Source organism: Dermacentor albipictus, unplaced genomic scaffold (genome assembly GCF_038994185.2).
Source record: "Dermacentor albipictus isolate Rhodes 1998 colony unplaced genomic scaffold, USDA_Dalb.pri_finalv2 scaffold_19, whole genome shotgun sequence".
In the NCBI taxonomy this organism is placed as follows: domain Eukaryota; kingdom Metazoa; phylum Arthropoda; class Arachnida; order Ixodida; family Ixodidae; genus Dermacentor; species Dermacentor albipictus.
Genome location: NW_027225573.1, coordinates 2,199,122 through 2,218,716, shown reverse-complemented (window position 1 = coordinate 2,218,716; position 19,595 = coordinate 2,199,122). Strand labels below are relative to the sequence as shown.

The 19,595-nt window shown below is 41.5% G+C and overlaps 1 protein-coding gene and 1 long non-coding RNA gene across 2 annotated transcripts in view; one reads left to right on the top strand and one right to left on the bottom strand.

Annotated features, from left to right (window-relative positions):
- The first annotated feature begins 344 nt into the window (after window positions 1-344).
- Window positions 345-19,595, top strand: part of LOC139052174 (uncharacterized) — a 78,568-nt gene continuing 59,317 nt past the window's right edge. Inside the window, exons 1-2 of the long non-coding RNA XR_011509764.1 lie at window positions 345-645; window positions 3,524-3,703. This is a non-coding gene — a long non-coding RNA (uncharacterized lncRNA). The remainder of the gene's footprint in view (window positions 646-3,523; window positions 3,704-19,595) is intronic.
- The window catches only part of LOC139052171 (uncharacterized), a 75,819-nt gene continuing 59,144 nt past the window's right edge, over window positions 2,921-19,595 (bottom strand). Inside the window, exons 6-7 of the mRNA XM_070529252.1 lie at window positions 13,314-13,451; window positions 2,921-3,541 (exon numbers count right to left, since the gene is read on the bottom strand). The gene's annotated coding sequence lies outside the window, so the exon portion shown is untranslated. The remainder of the gene's footprint in view (window positions 3,542-13,313; window positions 13,452-19,595) is intronic.

Genomic DNA, 19,595 nt, shown 5'->3' with positions numbered 1-19,595 from the left:
CCTTGAATAATGGTACTTTTCTCTATTTCTTCCGCACTTCCAACACGAAATTCTAACGGTCAGTTACCGACTGACGAAGAAAGATCATGATTGAAAAAAGTACTCCGCAGGGCACGAACGAACTTTTCTGCGGATTTCCTCCCGTAGCGTGTTAGCCGTCGTCTGCTACGGCAGGCCCACCCCCAGCGGCGCCACCATCGAGGCCGCGCCGAGCGGAGGAGGAGGGAAGCGAATGGCGCTACTTAGGGAGTACGGTTACAGTGCTCTAGAATATGTACGGTGTAATGGGAGTGTCCGCTCTTGTTGAAATTTCTTTTTCTATGCGCGGGGCGTCAACGCGAGCGGCCAGATTGGTGGCGCAAAGTTCAACTACACAAACACAGAGCTAATTACTATATTCTGCTTAGCTGCTGGCGTAAATTTTCGACAGTGGCGTAATCGTGTTCACAATTATGCCGTTGCCAAAAATTTGCATGGGTGGCGAAGCAGGATATGGTGAGTTACTGCAGTTTTAGCTATGCGTTTGTCTGGTTGAGCTCTACAACACCAGGTGGCTTCAGCGCTCCGGCCGCTCACGGTTACGTCCCGACCATCCGGTAATCCGCCCAAACTAACAGTCTATACACACCACGCACTTTAAAACAGGTAGGTGAATACGCTTATCGCAATACGTTTGGCGGCGATAGCTGTGAATGCGGCGTGCGACGACGCGGGCGGGATTTGCTGGAAGAAACTGTGCAACGCGTCGTTCGCACGTGAGACGGGCGCCTCGCTCATTTTCTTGTTTACGTGGGATCTAGCGGCAGGAAAACATGTCACACGATCGCAGTTTGGCGCCGTACTCAACGGTGATGACGAAAAATCGTGTTTTCCGGGAACGTATTTTACATGATCTCGATTGCGAACGCTGACGCCGCGGGCAAACTTAATTACGTAACGGGGACGTATCAACGAAGTTCTACTGCACTAGTGGCAAATATTTCCAAAAGCGTATCTTAATAGAAAGTTCGAGACCATACATATAAATTACTCAGCGACTATGGTGTTAGGCTGCTGAGCACGAAGTCGCAGGATCAAATCCCGGCCACGGCGGCGACATTTCGATGGGGGCGAAATGCGAAAACACCGGTGAAGCTTCGATTTAGGTGCACATTAAAGAACCCCAGGTGGTCGAAATTTCTGGAGTCCTCCACTACGGCGTGTCTCATAATCAGAAAGTGGTTTTGGCATGTAAAACCACATAATTTAAATTTAATTTATGTATGTATGTATGTATGTATGTATATATATATATATATATATATATATATATATATATATATATATATATATATATATATAAATTACTTGCAACCACAGTGCCTGGAGTGAGAACAGATGTTCTTTATCTCCTACATACTTCCCGGTATTGCTCCATGAGGACCGCTCGCTGTGATCACCTGCAGTGCTTACATATATAGCCCAAAGAGAAAGACGTTTCCTGCTGGACTATACTCGCCTTCTAAGCTGCCAACGACTTGTTTTCCGGTGTGTGGTGTCACAAATTGCCTGCAGAACAGAGGCCTCTCCCCTTCACCCCCTTATCCTCGACTTGCACAAGCTTCCCCCGTCCTATACCTGAAGATATCCTGATCTCACTGCATGCTCTCTATTGCATTTCCTGGCACCCTTTGCAGTACACTGATGCACTACTAATTACCTTCTCTACACATTACACAATCTGCTTGAGAAATTTGTTCTTTTCTCTTAATTGCAACTCTAACATCAACTACTCATATTAGCTCTTAAACAGGTACTGTCATCTCCCCATCTCTCAACATTAAGCACATCATTTTAACTCCTGCCACATGTAGACGGATCCCCAGCTTTCTTTAAAGTTTCATTTTTATTATCCAAGTTTTGGCCTCGTAGGTTAGTACTAACGAATCGAATAGATTAATGCATTTATTCAAGAACTGATGAACTGCCTATCAAAACCAATAAGAGCGAAAAGAAATTAAATTTTGTGGTTTGTTTTTCAAGACAATAAAAGTGCAAACAACAAGGCATGACAGAAGTGTCAGGGTGCCTTCTATTTCCGTCTGTTGTATCCACTGTTACTGTCTTTAGGAATGAATCCCAACCGACAAGCTCCATTTGCTGCATTTCTACATTATAGACCCTTTTCATAATTTTAAAGCTAGCTTTCCCACGAGGCAGTTCAGACAGCTAATGGCAAAGCAGTCACCTTTTGCACTCCACACATACTAGCACTGTTTACTTGTGTTATGACATGAAAAATATAGTCGCAGTTTGCGCGATTATACTTGCCAAATCTCCAAAAATTGCTTCGTGTCTACGAATTTGGATGTGTTGTACAATTCTGCGAATGCTGTCATCAATATGTAAAAAAAAAAAAAACCCATTAAATTCTGTTTCCAAGAAAGCTTCAGTGATTGGCCTCCAAACCTACAGTTGGAAGTCTTCGGGTTGTGAAACGATTCAAGAGGAATACTTGCTCTGAGCAAGTTTATACAGACAAGTTTCTGAAGCAACATAGGCAACAGCAAAGTTGTCGAAAAAGTCACTGTGAATAGAAATATTGCATTGCTTGTGAGTCTTTGCTGTTCAATGTTTGCTGCTGCTTGCATGCTTTACATCTAAAGGTAAATTTACATTTATATCATTGGTAAAGCGACTTTGGATCCCATGAAAGGTGGGTGCTGAGGACAAGTTTTAAAAAAGTGCATAATATACCTGTTGCTTCGTGTGCAAATGTTTTTAAATATTTTAATGTTCCCAGATCGGCAAGTATGGGCTTGACAAAACCATACACAAAAGTCAGGCCCAGAGTGTGCAGCTAAGTACTTTGTCTTATTGATGTGAATCATGATTGGTGCCATCATTACTTGAGCAAATGAGGAAAAGCAGACAAGCACACTTGAAGATTTTGAAATGGCTCTACTGTGGTGTTCAACATCTCAAAGCTACACACTGTGCTACAAAGAATAAATTTAAATATCTGGTGTTCTATTAACTAGCACCCAAAAGCGCGGTACTTGAGCATTAAATTTTGGCCCCCAGACTCCGTCCCCTGGAATGCACCAACACAGAAAGGCATCGAACCTGCAACCTCTCGCTCTGCAGTTCAACGACATTACCACTGAGCTACTTTCGCGAGTGTAATTCGCAAAACAAACTTTCACTGAGTACTCCTTGAAATTGCCAAGGAAGGCTCTTCTTTTTTTGTCGTTCTTAAAATTTTACAGCACACTGTACACTCCCTCAAGGGCAAACCTCGCTTTTCAAACACGGGCATGTGCTAGCGCAGTCCGTTTGTGAGGCTTCTTCGGTTCGTGGGTGAGCAAGTGCTGCCGACATTGCGTCATCTGCCTGAACGAGGCTGGGCACTTTGTGCAGCTGAAGGGCTTCTCTCCACTGTGAATCCGCATGTGGTCCTTCAAGTGGCTTGAATAGGGTGTGGTGTATGGACAGAGGTTGCAAAGGAATGGCGCTTTCTTCATCCTGTTCTTGCATTTTCCAGCACCACTCTTGCTGACACCTGGGAAGAAAGAATGCCTGCTTGGCCTGAACTTGCCTGCCTCCTCAGAAGCCTCTGCCAGCCGTGACTGGAGAAATGAAGTGCCTTCACCACGATTGGTCAGTGCTGCTGCCTCTATGGGAGACAAATGCATTATGCCAATACTGCAGTGAAGGGCCCAAGGTAAGTCATACTCCGGAATGGATGCTACACTTGCAAGATGACTGATTAAGCATTTAAAGAGAATGACTTCCTATGTTCAGGACACCTGCTGTTTTTTTTTCAGTATTATGGAAAGTGCACCATCCATGGTACCCAATCTAGCAGTGGTTATGTGGAAAGCACTGTGGGAACGTCTTTTTTTTTTATTTTTAAGAAGCTTTTCAGTCTGCAGTCTGGATTGTGCTTGTGTAGTCCTATGACAAAAACAGTGATAAGTGGCCATAACAGCCACTGCGCAGTGGCATGTGAGAGAAGCTGACACATGTGGCCCCAGTTGTAAAAAACATTTCTTGTTTACCAAGAGAATCAACATTTGATAATTTCTTTTGGAACTGTTACATTATTCCTGCAATATCCTTTCTTTTTTCTTTTATATCGGTCTTTTATACTTTAGTGATAGTATACAAGCCAAGCCAAGCCGAGGTCCTCAAGCAATGACAGATAATTTTGGTCTCGTTTTTCATTATTTGATTGTTGTCGACTCAGTAATTATGCTATGAAGCCTCAATTCCATGAGAGTGAACCTAATAATTAGGTTACTTCTTTTTAATGCACTCAGCTCAACATGCACACACAGTGCAGTTTGGTTTCGAATGCAAGGCTCACACCCTTCTGACACAGCAACCACCCCTGTGATTTCCTTATTAAAGAACTTTAGCTTGTCCATAAACTTCTTACCGTTTATGGATTACCAGAGCCACACATGGCAGAAGCAAAATTAGTAGGGAGATCTAGTGACGATTTGTCCAGCTACAATGCATCTCTAAAATTCCTGTGTAGCATCGGCATTATCCCTGAAACAAAAACAGAAACTACTGCATGTTAACAATTGTCCCTACCAATGCTTTACACCAACCATTAGGTAGAATATGCAAGTCACTGCAGTACTAACTTTGCATGATCTCAGGTTAGACTGTGTGTCACCAGATGTCGCTACCAACGTTGCTGCTACCATACACATTTTAGGTAACCTAGTTTTAAACAAATGAATGTGTTTATGGATAAAATGAAACTCTCTATTAATCTCTGCCTCCCATTCCAAGTTTTGCAAGTAATTTCGAAGTTGTTCCCGCAACTGCTGGCTTGTGACGCACAGCAAATGCAAGCATATGATGCGAAGCACATAGCACATAACGCCACATAACATAGCCAAACAATTTTCTTTAAAGAAGACAGTATGTCTGCATTTGCATAAATTTTCAGCCCTTTTCGCAAGAAACATTGGTGCGGTAGTTTCCAGACACAATGCACCAAGTGATCTATCATTACAATTGTTTGTTTCTATTGCCAAAGAATGGCGATGACACTTCTTAAAAATGTAGTGACTTCACTCAACTTTCAGTAGCGTGTAAGCAACGACAAACCCCAAAGAAAGACATGAAACTAATGCCTATAAGCACTTCTACATTATCCATTCCTTCAGCCAGGTTGTTGGCATTGCCGAAATTGCTGTCTCATTTCACCACGTTTTCTTCAATGTACATGCTGGCAACATTTCATTAATCATCCATTACTCATTTTATTCTTGAAACTGTACCAGTCAGAACCTCAAATACTGCTATTTTGAAATATGGCAGTGCACTCTGAAAGAATAACATAACACATAATGAACAAAACACGAGCGCTATTAACCAACTAGCCCACTAGGACGTCTTAAGCACTGCTATTTGTTATGTTGTTCACCTGTTGAAGAATCCCAATCGTGCAAGCTTTTCTCGTCATAGGCATACACATAAAAGATTACTGGCTTTGAATATAAATTTCATGTTTTCATGTTTGCATTCATATAGGCTCTCTTTATACCTTTTCAGGGCAATACTGGGCTCAATGACATATTTCACATATGTTTAGGTGGGCTAAAGTCAAGAGAGGTCAAATTCCAGCAGACAGCAAACGACCCCTTTGTAAAAGTGCAATATAAAAAAAAAATCGTAATGCTCTGCACGGATATCTTTGTTCAGAGAATGAGAAAACACTTTCACTTAAATGCACCATGCAACAACATTATTTACCAGGTTGTTGTGCAACTAAGTGTAGCTGTGGCGTCAAGCTGCCTCAATGCAGCTTTTTTTCTTGCACTCCTCCTCATGCCGTGTACTCTTTACATGTCGTAAGAAATAAACGCAAACCATGCATGCAAACATATTTTGGCAGTAGTTTAAGATCTGGACATGCATATGTCTTTTTTTAAAAGAAGCATAAGTTGAGGAAATTCACTTCACAATATAAGACATGCGATGTTCACTAGTTTGTAATAGTATTTAACTTTACATAGTTCTCAGTACAAACTGTAACAAGGTCAATTACAATACAATGAAACAGCCAACTTAGTGGCAAAGTTGACATAGGTAGCAATATGAACACATTGCTTTTTGCTACCATTTAGAAAGGCAACCAAAATACTACTCAAGTGTAGAGCAAGCCAGCATTTTTCTGCCGGAATAAAGACCAAGCGCAACAAGCTAGTGAATGACAATGCAAAATAGAAACAATACAAATATTACACATGCACATTCCCAGGTTAGGTGGCACACTGCTCTTCAATGTCAGCACTCGCACGTAAAGAGATAAGGCAAAAGCACATAGTCACGGAGTCAATGAGCAAGAGATTGGCAAATAGTGGTTTCTCAACTATGGCTGAGACTTGGATAGTGCATGCCTACTGCAAGTTGACATGACGAATATGGAGCCTGTGCCTTTGTCATCCTGTCTATTCAAGGTGAAGCATTGCTACTCAAGAACACTGCTCCATCTCGCTGAATAATCCATTTTGTATTCAACTTCTATGTTGGGCCCTTTTCTATTTTGTCAGACCAACAAATACAATGCTTGTGTGCACTATGTATGTGCCATTGTGATTTTGCCTAACGCACTTTGGAGCAATGGGAGCCTTTATATGATTGACACAACACATGTTAATGCATTTTTCCCCTACACATTTGCACAAAACATGAGTGCCACGAGCTCCCAAGCACAAGTTAACGTGAACATCACACAGACATGTAGTGATACACATCGCCAGTGGCCAAGGATCAGGAAAGAATAACAAGCAGAAGAGAAGCTCACTTGAGAATGCCACAATAAACTGATAGTCACCATGCCTACATCGGAACTTTATATTGGTGCAGCCGAGGTCTGGAATCCACAAATAAAGATTAATTTTGACGTCGCGCAGCGTGAGGGGCGACCCATCATCGTGAGCTTCTAAAGAGATGGTGACAGATACGTGGGGCTGCTGGAGGACATGACAGCCCCGAGTATTCTGGAGACTATTTCCCATATAGCCGGAGCTACAGTAGATGACCTCGTCACTGAAGCGCAACTGTCAGTGTGAATCTTGAGGATTTGGCGTCTTGGTTAGAAAGAGTCCCACCAGCCAGCAAATTTCACTGACTTTAACACAGCATGCGTCATTAGCACATTACAAGAAATGCAGATGACGTATATGGCACAGCAGCAGAAGCCCCTGACACTTGTTATTTCAGCTGCAAATACAAGAGGAAAGCGCAAGGACCTCTTTGTGAGACCAGACTTGTTTGATGTTACTTTCTCGGGCGTAGCTTTTTGGTTGGTTTACTACCAATATGCCTGTAACAAACAAAAACCATTAGACAATCGATGAAGAACGCATACGTAATATGGGACCTTTTCTCTGTGGGAATGCACAGAAGTGGCTTGACTTGCAAATAACATTGTATGCAAATACCACTTCTTGGATTGGATGGAGGAAAAGCTTCTTGAGTGTTTTTCAGATAAATCCTGTAGAGCTGTGGAATAATGCTATTATCTACAGGCAGAGAGGCACTAATATCAGAGAGTGTTTTTGAAAAGTGGTGCTTGCTTCGTATTGCTGACCTGACATTGGTGGATTCTTCTGTCATCACTCTCGTTATACATGGTATGACTAGATATTATCAGACAGATTCAAATGAGATCGCTTACCACTACGGACAAATGACTACTAGCACTGAATAATACATGTCCAGAATACCATGCACCTGATAGGGAGACGTCGGTCAGTAGAGGCAGCTACTGTGACAAGAACACAGCCACATCATTGGGGAAAGCAGAGACTAGCACTGACTGTAACTGACACTGCACAACGCCCGATGTTCAGTGTCAAGACTTGGATCAAGAGCGATGCATTGTTGAGGAAACAGTACTTCTTGCGAAGACGAGTATTTTGAGTGTCCAGGTGCTAGTGGATGGCCACACTTCATCAGTTCGAATTGATACAGGTGCTTCTGTAAGTTTATTCAACAAGAGCCTAGTTGATGCTGACAACATTTCGCGTGGGGAGATTATCCGTGTCTGCGTTTACGATGGCTCTTGCCGAGAATATAATAGGTGGACATCAGCTTATCTGGATTTTGAAGGCGAAAAGTTAAAGGTTAAAGCACTGGTGGCGCCTAAAATCAATCTTTATTTTGTCTTATCAAGGCCTGATATGAAACGCATAAAGATTAACATTCTCTAACTTGATTTGGTTACCATAGGAAGAGGATGTCCTCAACTTCATATCCCCCAAAATATTGATCGTAAGCTTCCTTTGTTTCCTTTGTAGCAACTGCTACGAACGGGTGGATGTCTGATTTTCCCTTTATTCATTACTTCTCTCTACCTTGCGGGTTTCCGCAGAACTACTACGTCAAACTCTTGCCTTTGCTTCGTGTTGTCGACAAATTCGACTTCGCCCTGCCATCTGCAAGCCGCCAGGTTAGCTCAGATGGTAGAGCGGCTGCCCCGGAAAGGCGGTGGTCCCGGGTTCGAGACCCCGACCAGGGCAAATTTTTCTTAAACTATGAGTCTTTTCTTTCGAGGAACCCGTATGGGTTTCCTTTGTAGCAACTGCTACGAACGGGTGGATGTCTGATTTTCCCTTTATTCATTACTTCTCTCCACCTTGCGGGTTTCCGCAGAACTACTACGTCAAAATAAACATTAATAGTAACATTATTGCAGACGCCCACATAATTGCTGAGCATTTTAATGATTACTTCGGGAGTGTATTCTCTGACCCAGATGAATTCGAATGATGCAATACAAATAGGTCTGTCTTACGTGATATTGCGATTTCCCGAGAAGGTGTCTTGGAATCGCTCCTTGATATCAACGTTAGGAAATCTGCAGGCCCTGACAAACTTCAGAATGGGCTTTTACGAAGGTATGTGGAACAGATATGTGTATTCTTAACAGATTCTTTTCAGGTTATCCTTACCTTTAGCAGAGATACCATCAGACTGGCGTAAGGCAAGAGTTGTCTCAATTCATAAAAAGGGCGATCGCCTCACAGTGTCAAATTATTGTCCTGTTTCTATTACAAGCACATGCAGCGAATTATTAGAGCCCATTGTCGCAGGCTTTATTCGTCAGTATTTGACAGATCACAATGTCATATCTCCACTACAGCATGGATTCAGAAAGGGACTATCGACTTCAACTCGGCTTGTGTCAGTTGTTCATGAAATCTCCGAAGCGCTTGACTCGTCCGGACAAGTTGACATGCTCTTTTTAGATTTTGGCAAAGCGTTCGATAAGGTACCTCACGGAAAATTAATCTACAAGCTCGAGTGCATTGGTCTTTCATCAAATATTATATCATGGATCCAAGCCTATCTCCGACACAGGCAGCAGTTCGTAGAAATTAATAAATGTTCCTAAAGTGTTCGTCAGGTAATTTCGGGCATACTACAAGGCAGCTTACTAGGACCCCTTTTATTTTTGATCTATATTAATGATATAATAGAGGAAATTCCCCATGATGTGCATGTTAATTTATTTGCGGATGACTGTGTCATATTTAAAAAAAATAGCTTTACGAAACGATCACGCATGCTTGCAGAAGTCATTTATTGGAATTTCCAATTGGTGTAAACTTTGAGGCATGGAATTAAATGTACATAATACAATCTTGCTGCGAGTAACACAAAAAAAGGAACCTAGTATATTTTCTTATGTTCTGAATGACTCAAGAATAACTGATGTTGAACAATACAAATACTTAGGCGTCACATTCACTAACAGATTCTCCTGGTCAGACCATATTTCCCTTATATGTTCAGCAGCTTTGTACAAATTATGGTTCTTGAAAAGGAAACTTAAAAAGGCACCAGTAAACACCAAAATTTTTGCATATAACACATTCGTGCGATCGAAAGTTGAATACGCAGCAGTTGTATAAGATCCTCATACCAAAAAAGACATCGTGAATTTGGAACATGTACAAAGGAAGACCGTTAGATTTACCTTTGGAAAATATAAAAGAGAGGATTCTCCGTCCTTACTAATGCTTAGAAATAAAATCAGTTCACTAAAACACAGGCATAAAGTTAGCCATCTCAAGTTTTTACATAACACCATAAATGGAAAAATTGGGCTTCAAATGCCTCATCATGTAATGCCTCTTAACGCACGAAAAACAAGACATAGACACAACTTTTCCCTCATGCCATTATTTGCTAAAACAAAATCTCACATGAATAGTTTTTATCCACGTACTATAAATAAATGGAATTCTCTCTCTGTTGATGTACTTCAATCAGGGAACTTCACTAATGCATTGGAAAACTGTCGCATAAAATAACACAACCATAAGCAGTTATTCTATGTTTCTCATTTTTTATGTGAAATTTCCTGTATTTTGTTATGTTCAGTGCCTGATTGTTGTTTGACACAGCGTTTTTATCCACATATAAATTCAAATGTGCGGTTCTTTTTGTTGTAATTACTGTGCTAAGGCAAACGTTTTGATTTTTGTAACGTGGCTATGGGCTGCATCCTTTTCATGCACTGTTTATATATACATTTTTTATTATCGTTGTTGAATTGTCATGACCTTGTCAACTGTATTGCCCCTCCTGCATAGGCCAGTATGTTGGCCTGCAGTATGAATAAATAAAAATAAAATAAATAAAAATATAGCCTCAATCAACAACAAAAAAAAGTATGGTTAAAGTAGGAACTTAAAGGAATGCTGGAGGCGGGAATCATCAGACATTCTACGTTTTTTGCCTCGCCTATTACGACTGTTTGAAAAGAAGACCGGTAATTTTGTCTCTACACAGATTATAGACTAGTAAACAAACAGATCTTTTCCCATATCCAATGACGAGACTTGATGAAATCATTCACAAGACAGGATGATGTCAATGGTTTTCGTGCGTTGACCCCTGAAAGGAAAATTGGGAGGTACCACTAAAAGAGGATACTAAGTAATTTACAACATTTGTTACCCCTTTCAACATATACGAGTACAATAGGCTGTCATTTGGATGGAAAAATTCCGGATCATGGTTTTAAAAGATGATAACGAGGTGCTCCAGAACTTCATCGGAAAATTTTGTAACATATGTGTGGACGACATAATTGTATACTCGAAAACAAGAGATCATGAAGACCACTGCTAAAGATAAACATACAAAGAAGTGTTTTTTGGCATTAAAGTGGCATTCCTGGAAAGAGTATTTGATGAAAAAACCAAAGGCACTAAACAGGAGAGCGTTCAGCACATCAAGAAGCTGGCAAAACCATATAACATTCATTCTTCAAGAGTGTTTCTCAGGGCTCACAGGCCACTTCTGCATGTTTATAAAAGATTATGCAAGAAAAAAGAAATGTCTTACTGAAGTGACACAGAAAGGCGTGCCATTCGTATGGTGTGAAGAATGTGAGAACAGCTATCTGAAATTTGTGCGAGCCATTTCATCCGACTGTGTGGTGACATTCGCAGACTTTGATTTGCCATTTGAACTCTACATAAATGCTTCTCACTATGCTGCTGGCGCCATCCTTTATGAACGAGACAAAAACGGGCAATCTGCAAGGAACTCAAGGTCATCGGGTACTATTCCTATACAATCACAAAACCGCAAGAGAACTACACACCAACCGACAAGGAAGCATTAGCGGTCGTTATGGCCCTAAGATACTTCAAAAGCTACATGAAAGGCAAACATTTTAAGCAATGATAATCAGGCATTGACATATCTCTTGGAACTTGCAATGCCAAAGCAGAAAGTAGTCCACTCGGTGAGCAAAAGTGAACACTTCAGCTTCGACATAATGCACAGACCAGGCCAGAGGCATCAGGACACTGACACATATAACAACTTCATGTCCCGCAAGAAATTTTTAAAGGAAATATTAACTTGATGCAGCTCTGGGAGGGTACGAAAGAGATGGAGCTGCACAAGTGGAAAGCCTAGTTTCTGAAGCAAAAGTGCCCACAGTCCTCAAGTTATATCGCAGCAGTCCTCAATGGGAAGGACATGATGCATTTCTGGAGATTTACCACAAGCTCACCAAGAGGTTTACATTGAAAAATATGAAAGCAGCTGTCACCAATTACGTGAAGAGGTGTCGCGAGCGTCAAATGGTCCAATACAAACTTTGTGGGAACAGAATGGTACTGCCAGAATACTCAACGATCCCATTCGAAGTCATTCATCTTGATTTTGCTGAGTTCAAGAAGAAAGGTGAAGGCGTTAGGAGAACTTAAGCTTTTCTGGTCATCGTGGATGAGTGGACGCCCTTTGTTGCCGCCAAAGCTCGAAGAGAAGATGCGAGCTGTTTCACATATCTTCTCGAGCGGGAAATCTTCAAGAACACCAAAGTAATTGTTGCCGACAATGGGCCAGCGTTCAGAATCAGCTGGGCTAATGAGGAAAACGTCACGATTCACTATCTTACCATCCTGAGGCTAATTCTCTGAATGCATGATCTGGGACATCAAAATGTTTATTAAGTTATATCCGGAGTTTGAGAAAGGCTGGAAGGGCACCTTGGAGCCAGCAGTGCCTCACCAACACAGGTTTTACACCACTGGCATTGAGTGCAGCTCACACTTTGCTGCATTTGGTACTATCCCTTGGTTGCCGGATGACCAAAAGGTGGGCTTAATCTATAGGATTGATTTAAAGGAGCACCCTAAGACCCAGCTGCAGTCACAGAAATACCGGATCACTATGAAGATGCACTTTGATCATCACTGTAAAACAAAGATGCCAGAGGTTGACCCTGGATCCACGATATTGATGAGAAAAGGATTGGACTCAAAATCTCCATTCACTGGTCCGTACTTTGTTGGTAAAACAGCTAAGCAACAAGGACTGTTGAAGACCATCTATTACAACTGACCAAGTGGTAGAATAGAAGAGGCATGTGTCAGAAATGCACTACCAGCGCAGTACTAGTGGCAGGGCAACAACAGCTGGCCGGGAGAGTGTAGCGATCCCCATTGCCAGTGGCCAAGGATTGGGAGAGAAGAGGAGAAGCAGAAGAGAAGCTCACTTGAGAATTCCTCAATAGACAGAGTCACGATGTCTATACAGAAACTTTACAAGACATAATTAGGTCGGTCAAGTTTTCCAGCGCCTGCGGGTGCGTAAGTGGCGCCGACAGTGTGCTGCATGCGTGAACGCGGCAGGGCACTTGGTGCACTTGAAGGGCTTCTCTCCACTATAGGTTCGTATGTGATCCTTCATGTGGGTCGAGTGATGCATGGTGTATGGGCAAAGGCTGCAGAGAAGTCGATCTTTCCTCTGGTTGGATTTCTTTCCCTGAACAACAGTACCTTTAGTGGTGCTCCCGACGAGCTGGCTAAGCTCACATGGCTTGTTTGGGTCTGTCTCAGCTGTCCATTCGCTCTTGCTCAGTGTCCACCACGGCACAAATGCCCTTCTCTTGCCTTGAGTGATTTGTCCTGCTGTAGCTGCATGGAGAGAAAACACCCACGTTACACAGGAACGTCCAAGCCATAGGGCAGAGTAGGTACATTAATGACAGTTACTCGCATTATTATCTAACTTCCAACAAAGAAAAACTTTGTGCTTAGTACTGGTTTGTTTAGGCTCACAGCAAGGAAACAATTTTTTGGCTCACATCATTTGGCAAAAAATCGTTTCCTTACTTGCATGGCAAACCACCACATGTGCATGATGCCATCTTCATTGGGTGTGTTCCAAATCTCTGCGTAGATAAATACCTTGACATTTTCACTGGACAATTACGAGCACGTGTGTGAATCGTGCCATAGACACAAGATAACTTTGAGTAGACAGCATCAAAGTCTGCAACAGTGCAGGATACTTTGTTGTCTAGTGAGTAGATGACACAAGTGAATGGAGACTATGGGGAGAAAAAATAATACGAAAAAAGAAATATGAGATGTCAGAAATCGAAACGGAGGATACAATCAGCTCTGGTCTACCCTTGTGTAAGACTGTGGAACTCCGAGAGCTGCTTGTTATATTTGGGCCATTGTTGAAATTAGTGGATTCAATGGTTCCTTTTTCAATATTTGTGCATGGTGGTTGCAATGTATTGAACTTCTAAATGAGGTATGATTATATTATCTGTCTTGGGGTGAACAAAAGCAAGACTAGGATATGAAGCTGAAGTTCATCAATATTGTGATCTGGCAGGTTAAAATGCAATGCAACTACTTTAAGTTTCTTAGCCGTGTCTGTACGGTGCGTTTATTCTAACATTCCTAGGCATTCCCGTTCCCTCAATGTGGTGTTTACGGCAAAAAAAAATACGAGAAAGAGAACAACTCCAGGAAATATATTTAGGACTTGTGCAGGTACTACTGAATTTAATTCTAGGCTCGATAGGTTGGGGGCGGAGTGGTCATCCACACATACTATAGTAAGAAGTTACCAAGCTTCCTCCACCTTGTGGGCAGCTTATACAGAACAGATTTGCCAATTTCGTGCACATAATCAAGTACAGTGCTCCCAACTTTTACATTATTTTGAAAGTGTTTGCAGGTAATACACATTAGGAGAGAGCAAGCTATGTGCTGACAGTACATTGAGGGCTTACTTTTGCGTGAACATATTTCTATTGGATATGTGATCCTCAGTACACGCAGGAACGCATTTTATGATGGCAAGTCTCACTGCTTGATAATATTGAACAGTATTTAATTACAGTAGTGTTTTTGTTTGATAGTACATTGGAATACTTTGTTACAAAGGCTAGTGGCAGCTTGAATTGTGTTTTAGGCTCACTTCTAGGTAATGCTGAACTCCTTTCTAATTTACATGTGCCGATATACGTGTGGTTTAAGGTGTTTTGTGGGTAATTAATTTCAGCAGTGTCGCCTTTAGATTATTTCAGTGGTGAATGTAATCACCATTGTCACTACCGATCTCTCTAACCAATTCTGTCCCTGCTCTACAAATACTTTCTTCTTTACCGTGTCGTGGGTGATGACAAGTATAAGCCTAAAGATAGGCAACAATAATTTAGACTAAGCCTAAATATTTCTGTCAGTCGTTCGGCTTTTTGTAGAGCACCGTCTTCAGTTTTCCTTGTTTATTGTAAACATTTGCATTGAGTAAGGCGACTGCACTAACGGAATGATGCCAGGCTGATTCAGACAGCCATCATCTGTCCTGTCAAGGCACTGACGTCTGTCAGCAGAGAGCATTTCCTTGCCAGTTTTATCTAAAAAAAGGGATGCCAGCAACGTTAGCCAATGCTATTAACATTGTCGCCACTTCTCTTTTGAAAAACAACTGGCGAGAAAATCCTCTCTCCTGGTATACATCTGTGCTGTGATACCAAAGAGATAAGGCAGACAATGGCTGTGTGAATCAGGCCTAAGTGTGAGTGCTGTTTAGGCTAGAGGGGAAGCACATGCTTAGCAAAGTGATGTGCATGAGTCGTCGAAGTTCCTTGTCGTATTATCTGTAATGAATAACTGACTTTTGGGTACGCTGAAAATTGACTTTACAGCTTACTTTTGCATCCGAAATTGGACGCCAAGTGGTAAACAATGTCTAGGCGCGCTCGTGCTTCAGTACACAGATAAATACAGAACAGAAGCTGCCTTCTCAGACACATTAAGTTACAGAACCTTGCTTGCAGGAACGAATCGGAACACACCCATTGTTGATGAAGAAGCAAGCTGAGGTGGAGACATCGACCAGCTTTGTGTGTGCCTGTCCAGAGCTACAAGTTTGGAGAAACCAGGCAAACAACAATACGAAGTACTAAAAGTGCAGCAGTGCAGGCCAGTTGATGAAGCACTCTCAGGGATTAAATGTGCGAACAGGAGAAAAAGAGAACATGAAATAACACAAGCACCAACTTTCTATATGAAATACATTAAGAAACCCTTTCTTTGCCAACAATTGCAGTGCAGGCATGCATGAATGTTTCACAAAGCAACAGCGCTGTGATGAATTTCTTGAAATAAACACACACTACAAACAATTCATACGTGCTTGCAAACAACCGAACTGAGAGAAACAAAATGTTCCACAATGAAAGAAACAATGCTGGCACTTCGATTTGACATAATACAATGAAAAAGCCAGACCAAGCAGCCAAAGCTGCACAAAGACGTCCTTAAATTTAAGCATAATGGGAGGATGAATTGTTTCTCTAATACAAGCATCAATAAAAAAAATAATGCCACTGCACTTTATTTCTTGGTAAATATTCACTTAAAACAAGAGAAACTTGCAGACAAATTCAACTGCCAGACATTTCTTGTAATATTCTAGCATTGTTTATATAATCAACTCCACAACTAATATTATCATGGCTTATAATTAATCTAAGCACAACTTGTTACATTCTCACATATATACATCATAGAGGATGTCCCATTTCAGTCACTGACTTTGGGACTTCCTTCTATATATCATTACATTGTAACAGACGCTTGGGTTATTAAGCTTAGTTCTGATTATGATAAAGCAAACATGGAGCGAGCATGCCTTCATGTACTAGGTTGTGTGTCGCACATAAAACCATGTTGTCACAACAATGAACTGCACTCTTTTGAAACAGTAACATTGCACACTTTGTTCTTCAGGGGCCCATAAAAACAAGTCACAAGGCACCAAATACATACTGTAAAGGGTCATCCACACTTGGTGAGAACACATCACCAGCACAGTCAAAATGCATCATAATTAAGGAACACACAAAAGCCTTTAGTACTTTCAATATTCATTATAGCCGCATACTTCTTACACAGTGATACTGGCAAGAAAAAGAAAGGCACGACAGCTACAAGTGCATAATGGGGAATATGGGTCTTGGCAACAAAAGAATTCATTTGCAGTTCTCTTTTTCTAATCTGCACATCACATTGCACCTGCTGGTAAAAAGAACCTGCTCAGACGGACATGTCATCCAGGAAAGGAACAGTATTCATCCTATGAACTGCTCAGCTTCACAAACTGCTCAGTGCTCATGTTATGCACTCCCTTTCTTTTGTCCCTCCTCTTTGCGCTGAAGTATCATAACCATGAATCCAACATTCCAGCTAGCCCAATTAGCAGTCTTGAGTCCCCCGTCAAAGCACTGGAAATTATTTCTCTTGGGAACATGCGGATTTAGATCCACAACAGGAAAAAACTGAGACACAAGTTGACAGGACAAATCACGACAACGGTTTATCCTTCGCATGTTTGCCAAATTTATCGGGTACACGATGGGCAAGAAAATGATGGAGCATCACATACCCCTACACCATACTGTTCTACGCTCTGCCAATCAAATGAATTTCCACAAGCGATAGACAGATAGATCGAGCACTCGCACATTTTTTCTGCTTCCATTGAAGCCATGACTGCGAGTTTAAAAATTATCTTTTCCTTGCCATATTTTGTTCGCTCTAAGGTTTTCTTTTTTTGTTTTGGAGAGTGCACCATCTATCGCTTGTGGAAATTGATTGGATTGGCCAAGTGCAGAAGGCCAATAGTGTGTAGGTGCGTGTGATGTTCTATCGCGTTCTTGCCCATCATGCACCCATATAAATTTGATAAACATATGAAAGAGAAACAGTTGTTAGTCGCACTTTGTCCTGTCAACTCATGTTTCCATCTTGTTTCTTCGTGCAGTGCTTTTAAATCAGCGTGTTCATAAGATAAATCAAAATGGGGCAACTAAATGCACCCCATTTATTTTTCTGCTGAATATGACCAACACTGTGCCATTCCCTGTTACAAAACAGCTCATCACAGTCGGGCCATTTTGGTCTTGTTTGAAATGGCAACTTTCCAGCTTACTTGTCTGCCAAAAAACAACCCCCAATGCTGCTTCAGAAGAAAGCTACTTGGTTTTGAGTGCAAAATGTATATTTTTGCATTATTTATGGCCTTTTGCTTTATTCTCAAATAACAATTATTACAAGTTGCAAATTTTGGGAGTGGCATGGTCTCTCTGCTACTAATTCAATTTCTTTTATTTTCTTTCCCTTTCTGCTGCACACTCAGCTATGAGGGATGCCACAGCTGAAGGATCCTGATTGAACATGGGCTTCTTTTATGTGCACCCCAAGCATGTTACAAGAGTACCTTTTACATTCTGCTCTGTATGCAAATGAGACAGCAGGAAATCAAACGCTCGACCGCCTGCTTAGCAGCATGAGGACAACGGTTCTCAATACCACTCAGTCACCGTGGTTCTCACAAGTCACGAAGCAAAAAGTTCGTTTAGTATCCCGTCATGTTGCCAGGTAAGGCTTCATTATTATTTTGCAAGTTTACAGCAGGTTCAATGCTTTCTCAATGGACAAAATTCACTCTCCAGTGCACTGGTACAGGGTGCTCCTTTATGAAAGGGAACACACGAGCGCATGGCCCGTGCTCTGCAGAAGCTGCTTAGAGCGGCAGCAACAGGCAGCAAGGAGAAGCACGTCTGCTTGTGGTGTCATCTATTGGCGGCCAGAATAAGCAGGCATGACCAATAAGCAAGCACCTGCTATAATTAGCTGGAAACTCCCTTCCTGACTGTTGTGCAAAGAGCGGGGCCTGCAGCGCAGCGTCTGCTGCTAGCAAACCGCATTGGATATGGAAGCGCACTGGAAACGTGGAAGCGCCAATATACTCCCTGTGGTTACTAGGTGCTCCTTGCGCACCTATATTAATACGTAAGCTTTTTAGGGCTTCTTCCCTCGGAACTTTGTCTGTCCGTCCGTTCGTTTTTCTGTCTGTAACGCCTGACACGATGCACTACATGCATAGGTATACATGAGGTCCTATGGAGGTGTATATGAGAGTGCCTTATGACTACGTATGACTAATGAGACTTAGGATTTTGACAATATATAATGAGTACTGGGAGGTACAAGTGTAAGTAGGCTTAATAAAGACTGATAATATTACTTCCAATAAAAATAGCGAAGTGTAACGGTGAATAATTGAGGGTAATTAGGAATACTGAGGCTCATTAAAATCAAATTATGTCGACTTATTAGACTAATCAGTAGTTACTAAGGTTAAATCAATGGAGCCTAATCAAGAAGTAAGGTTACCTTGGAAGTGAATTAGAATTAAGTAATCTTAATTATTAATTACAGCTACAAACGTCTTTGTCGTAAGTTTAACTAAGGCTAATTAATTAATTGAGCAAATGTCATTATTATTGATACAACTAAGCCTGAATAATTTTTTAACTAAATAATAACGTTCATTTACCTAAGCTAAAGCTTCACTTAAGTCCACTTCTCTCCTATACTGCTCCGAATCAGGTTAGGTTTATTCACGCTATGGGAGGAGTGAGAAGCCAGGGCTCCGTACTGCAAAAAAGTATGCAAAAACTCTACTGGAGTTGTCAGAGTGTGCATAAGCCTACCCCCAAATTTTAACTTGGCCCACTATGAAATTTAAGTTGGCCCACGCTCAAATTTCAAGTTGGACCACCTGCAAATTTCTCCAAATTACAAGCTGGCCCACCCCGTAATATATGTTTTAAGTTGGCACATCCTGAAATTTAAATTGGCTCACCCCCCTACTATAGGCTTCCCCATGCATCTCCTGTAGGCCCCCCATATGTATCTCTATGGTCATTCTCTCTAATCAATTCTTTTTTTCAATTGTTCCTCATCGCT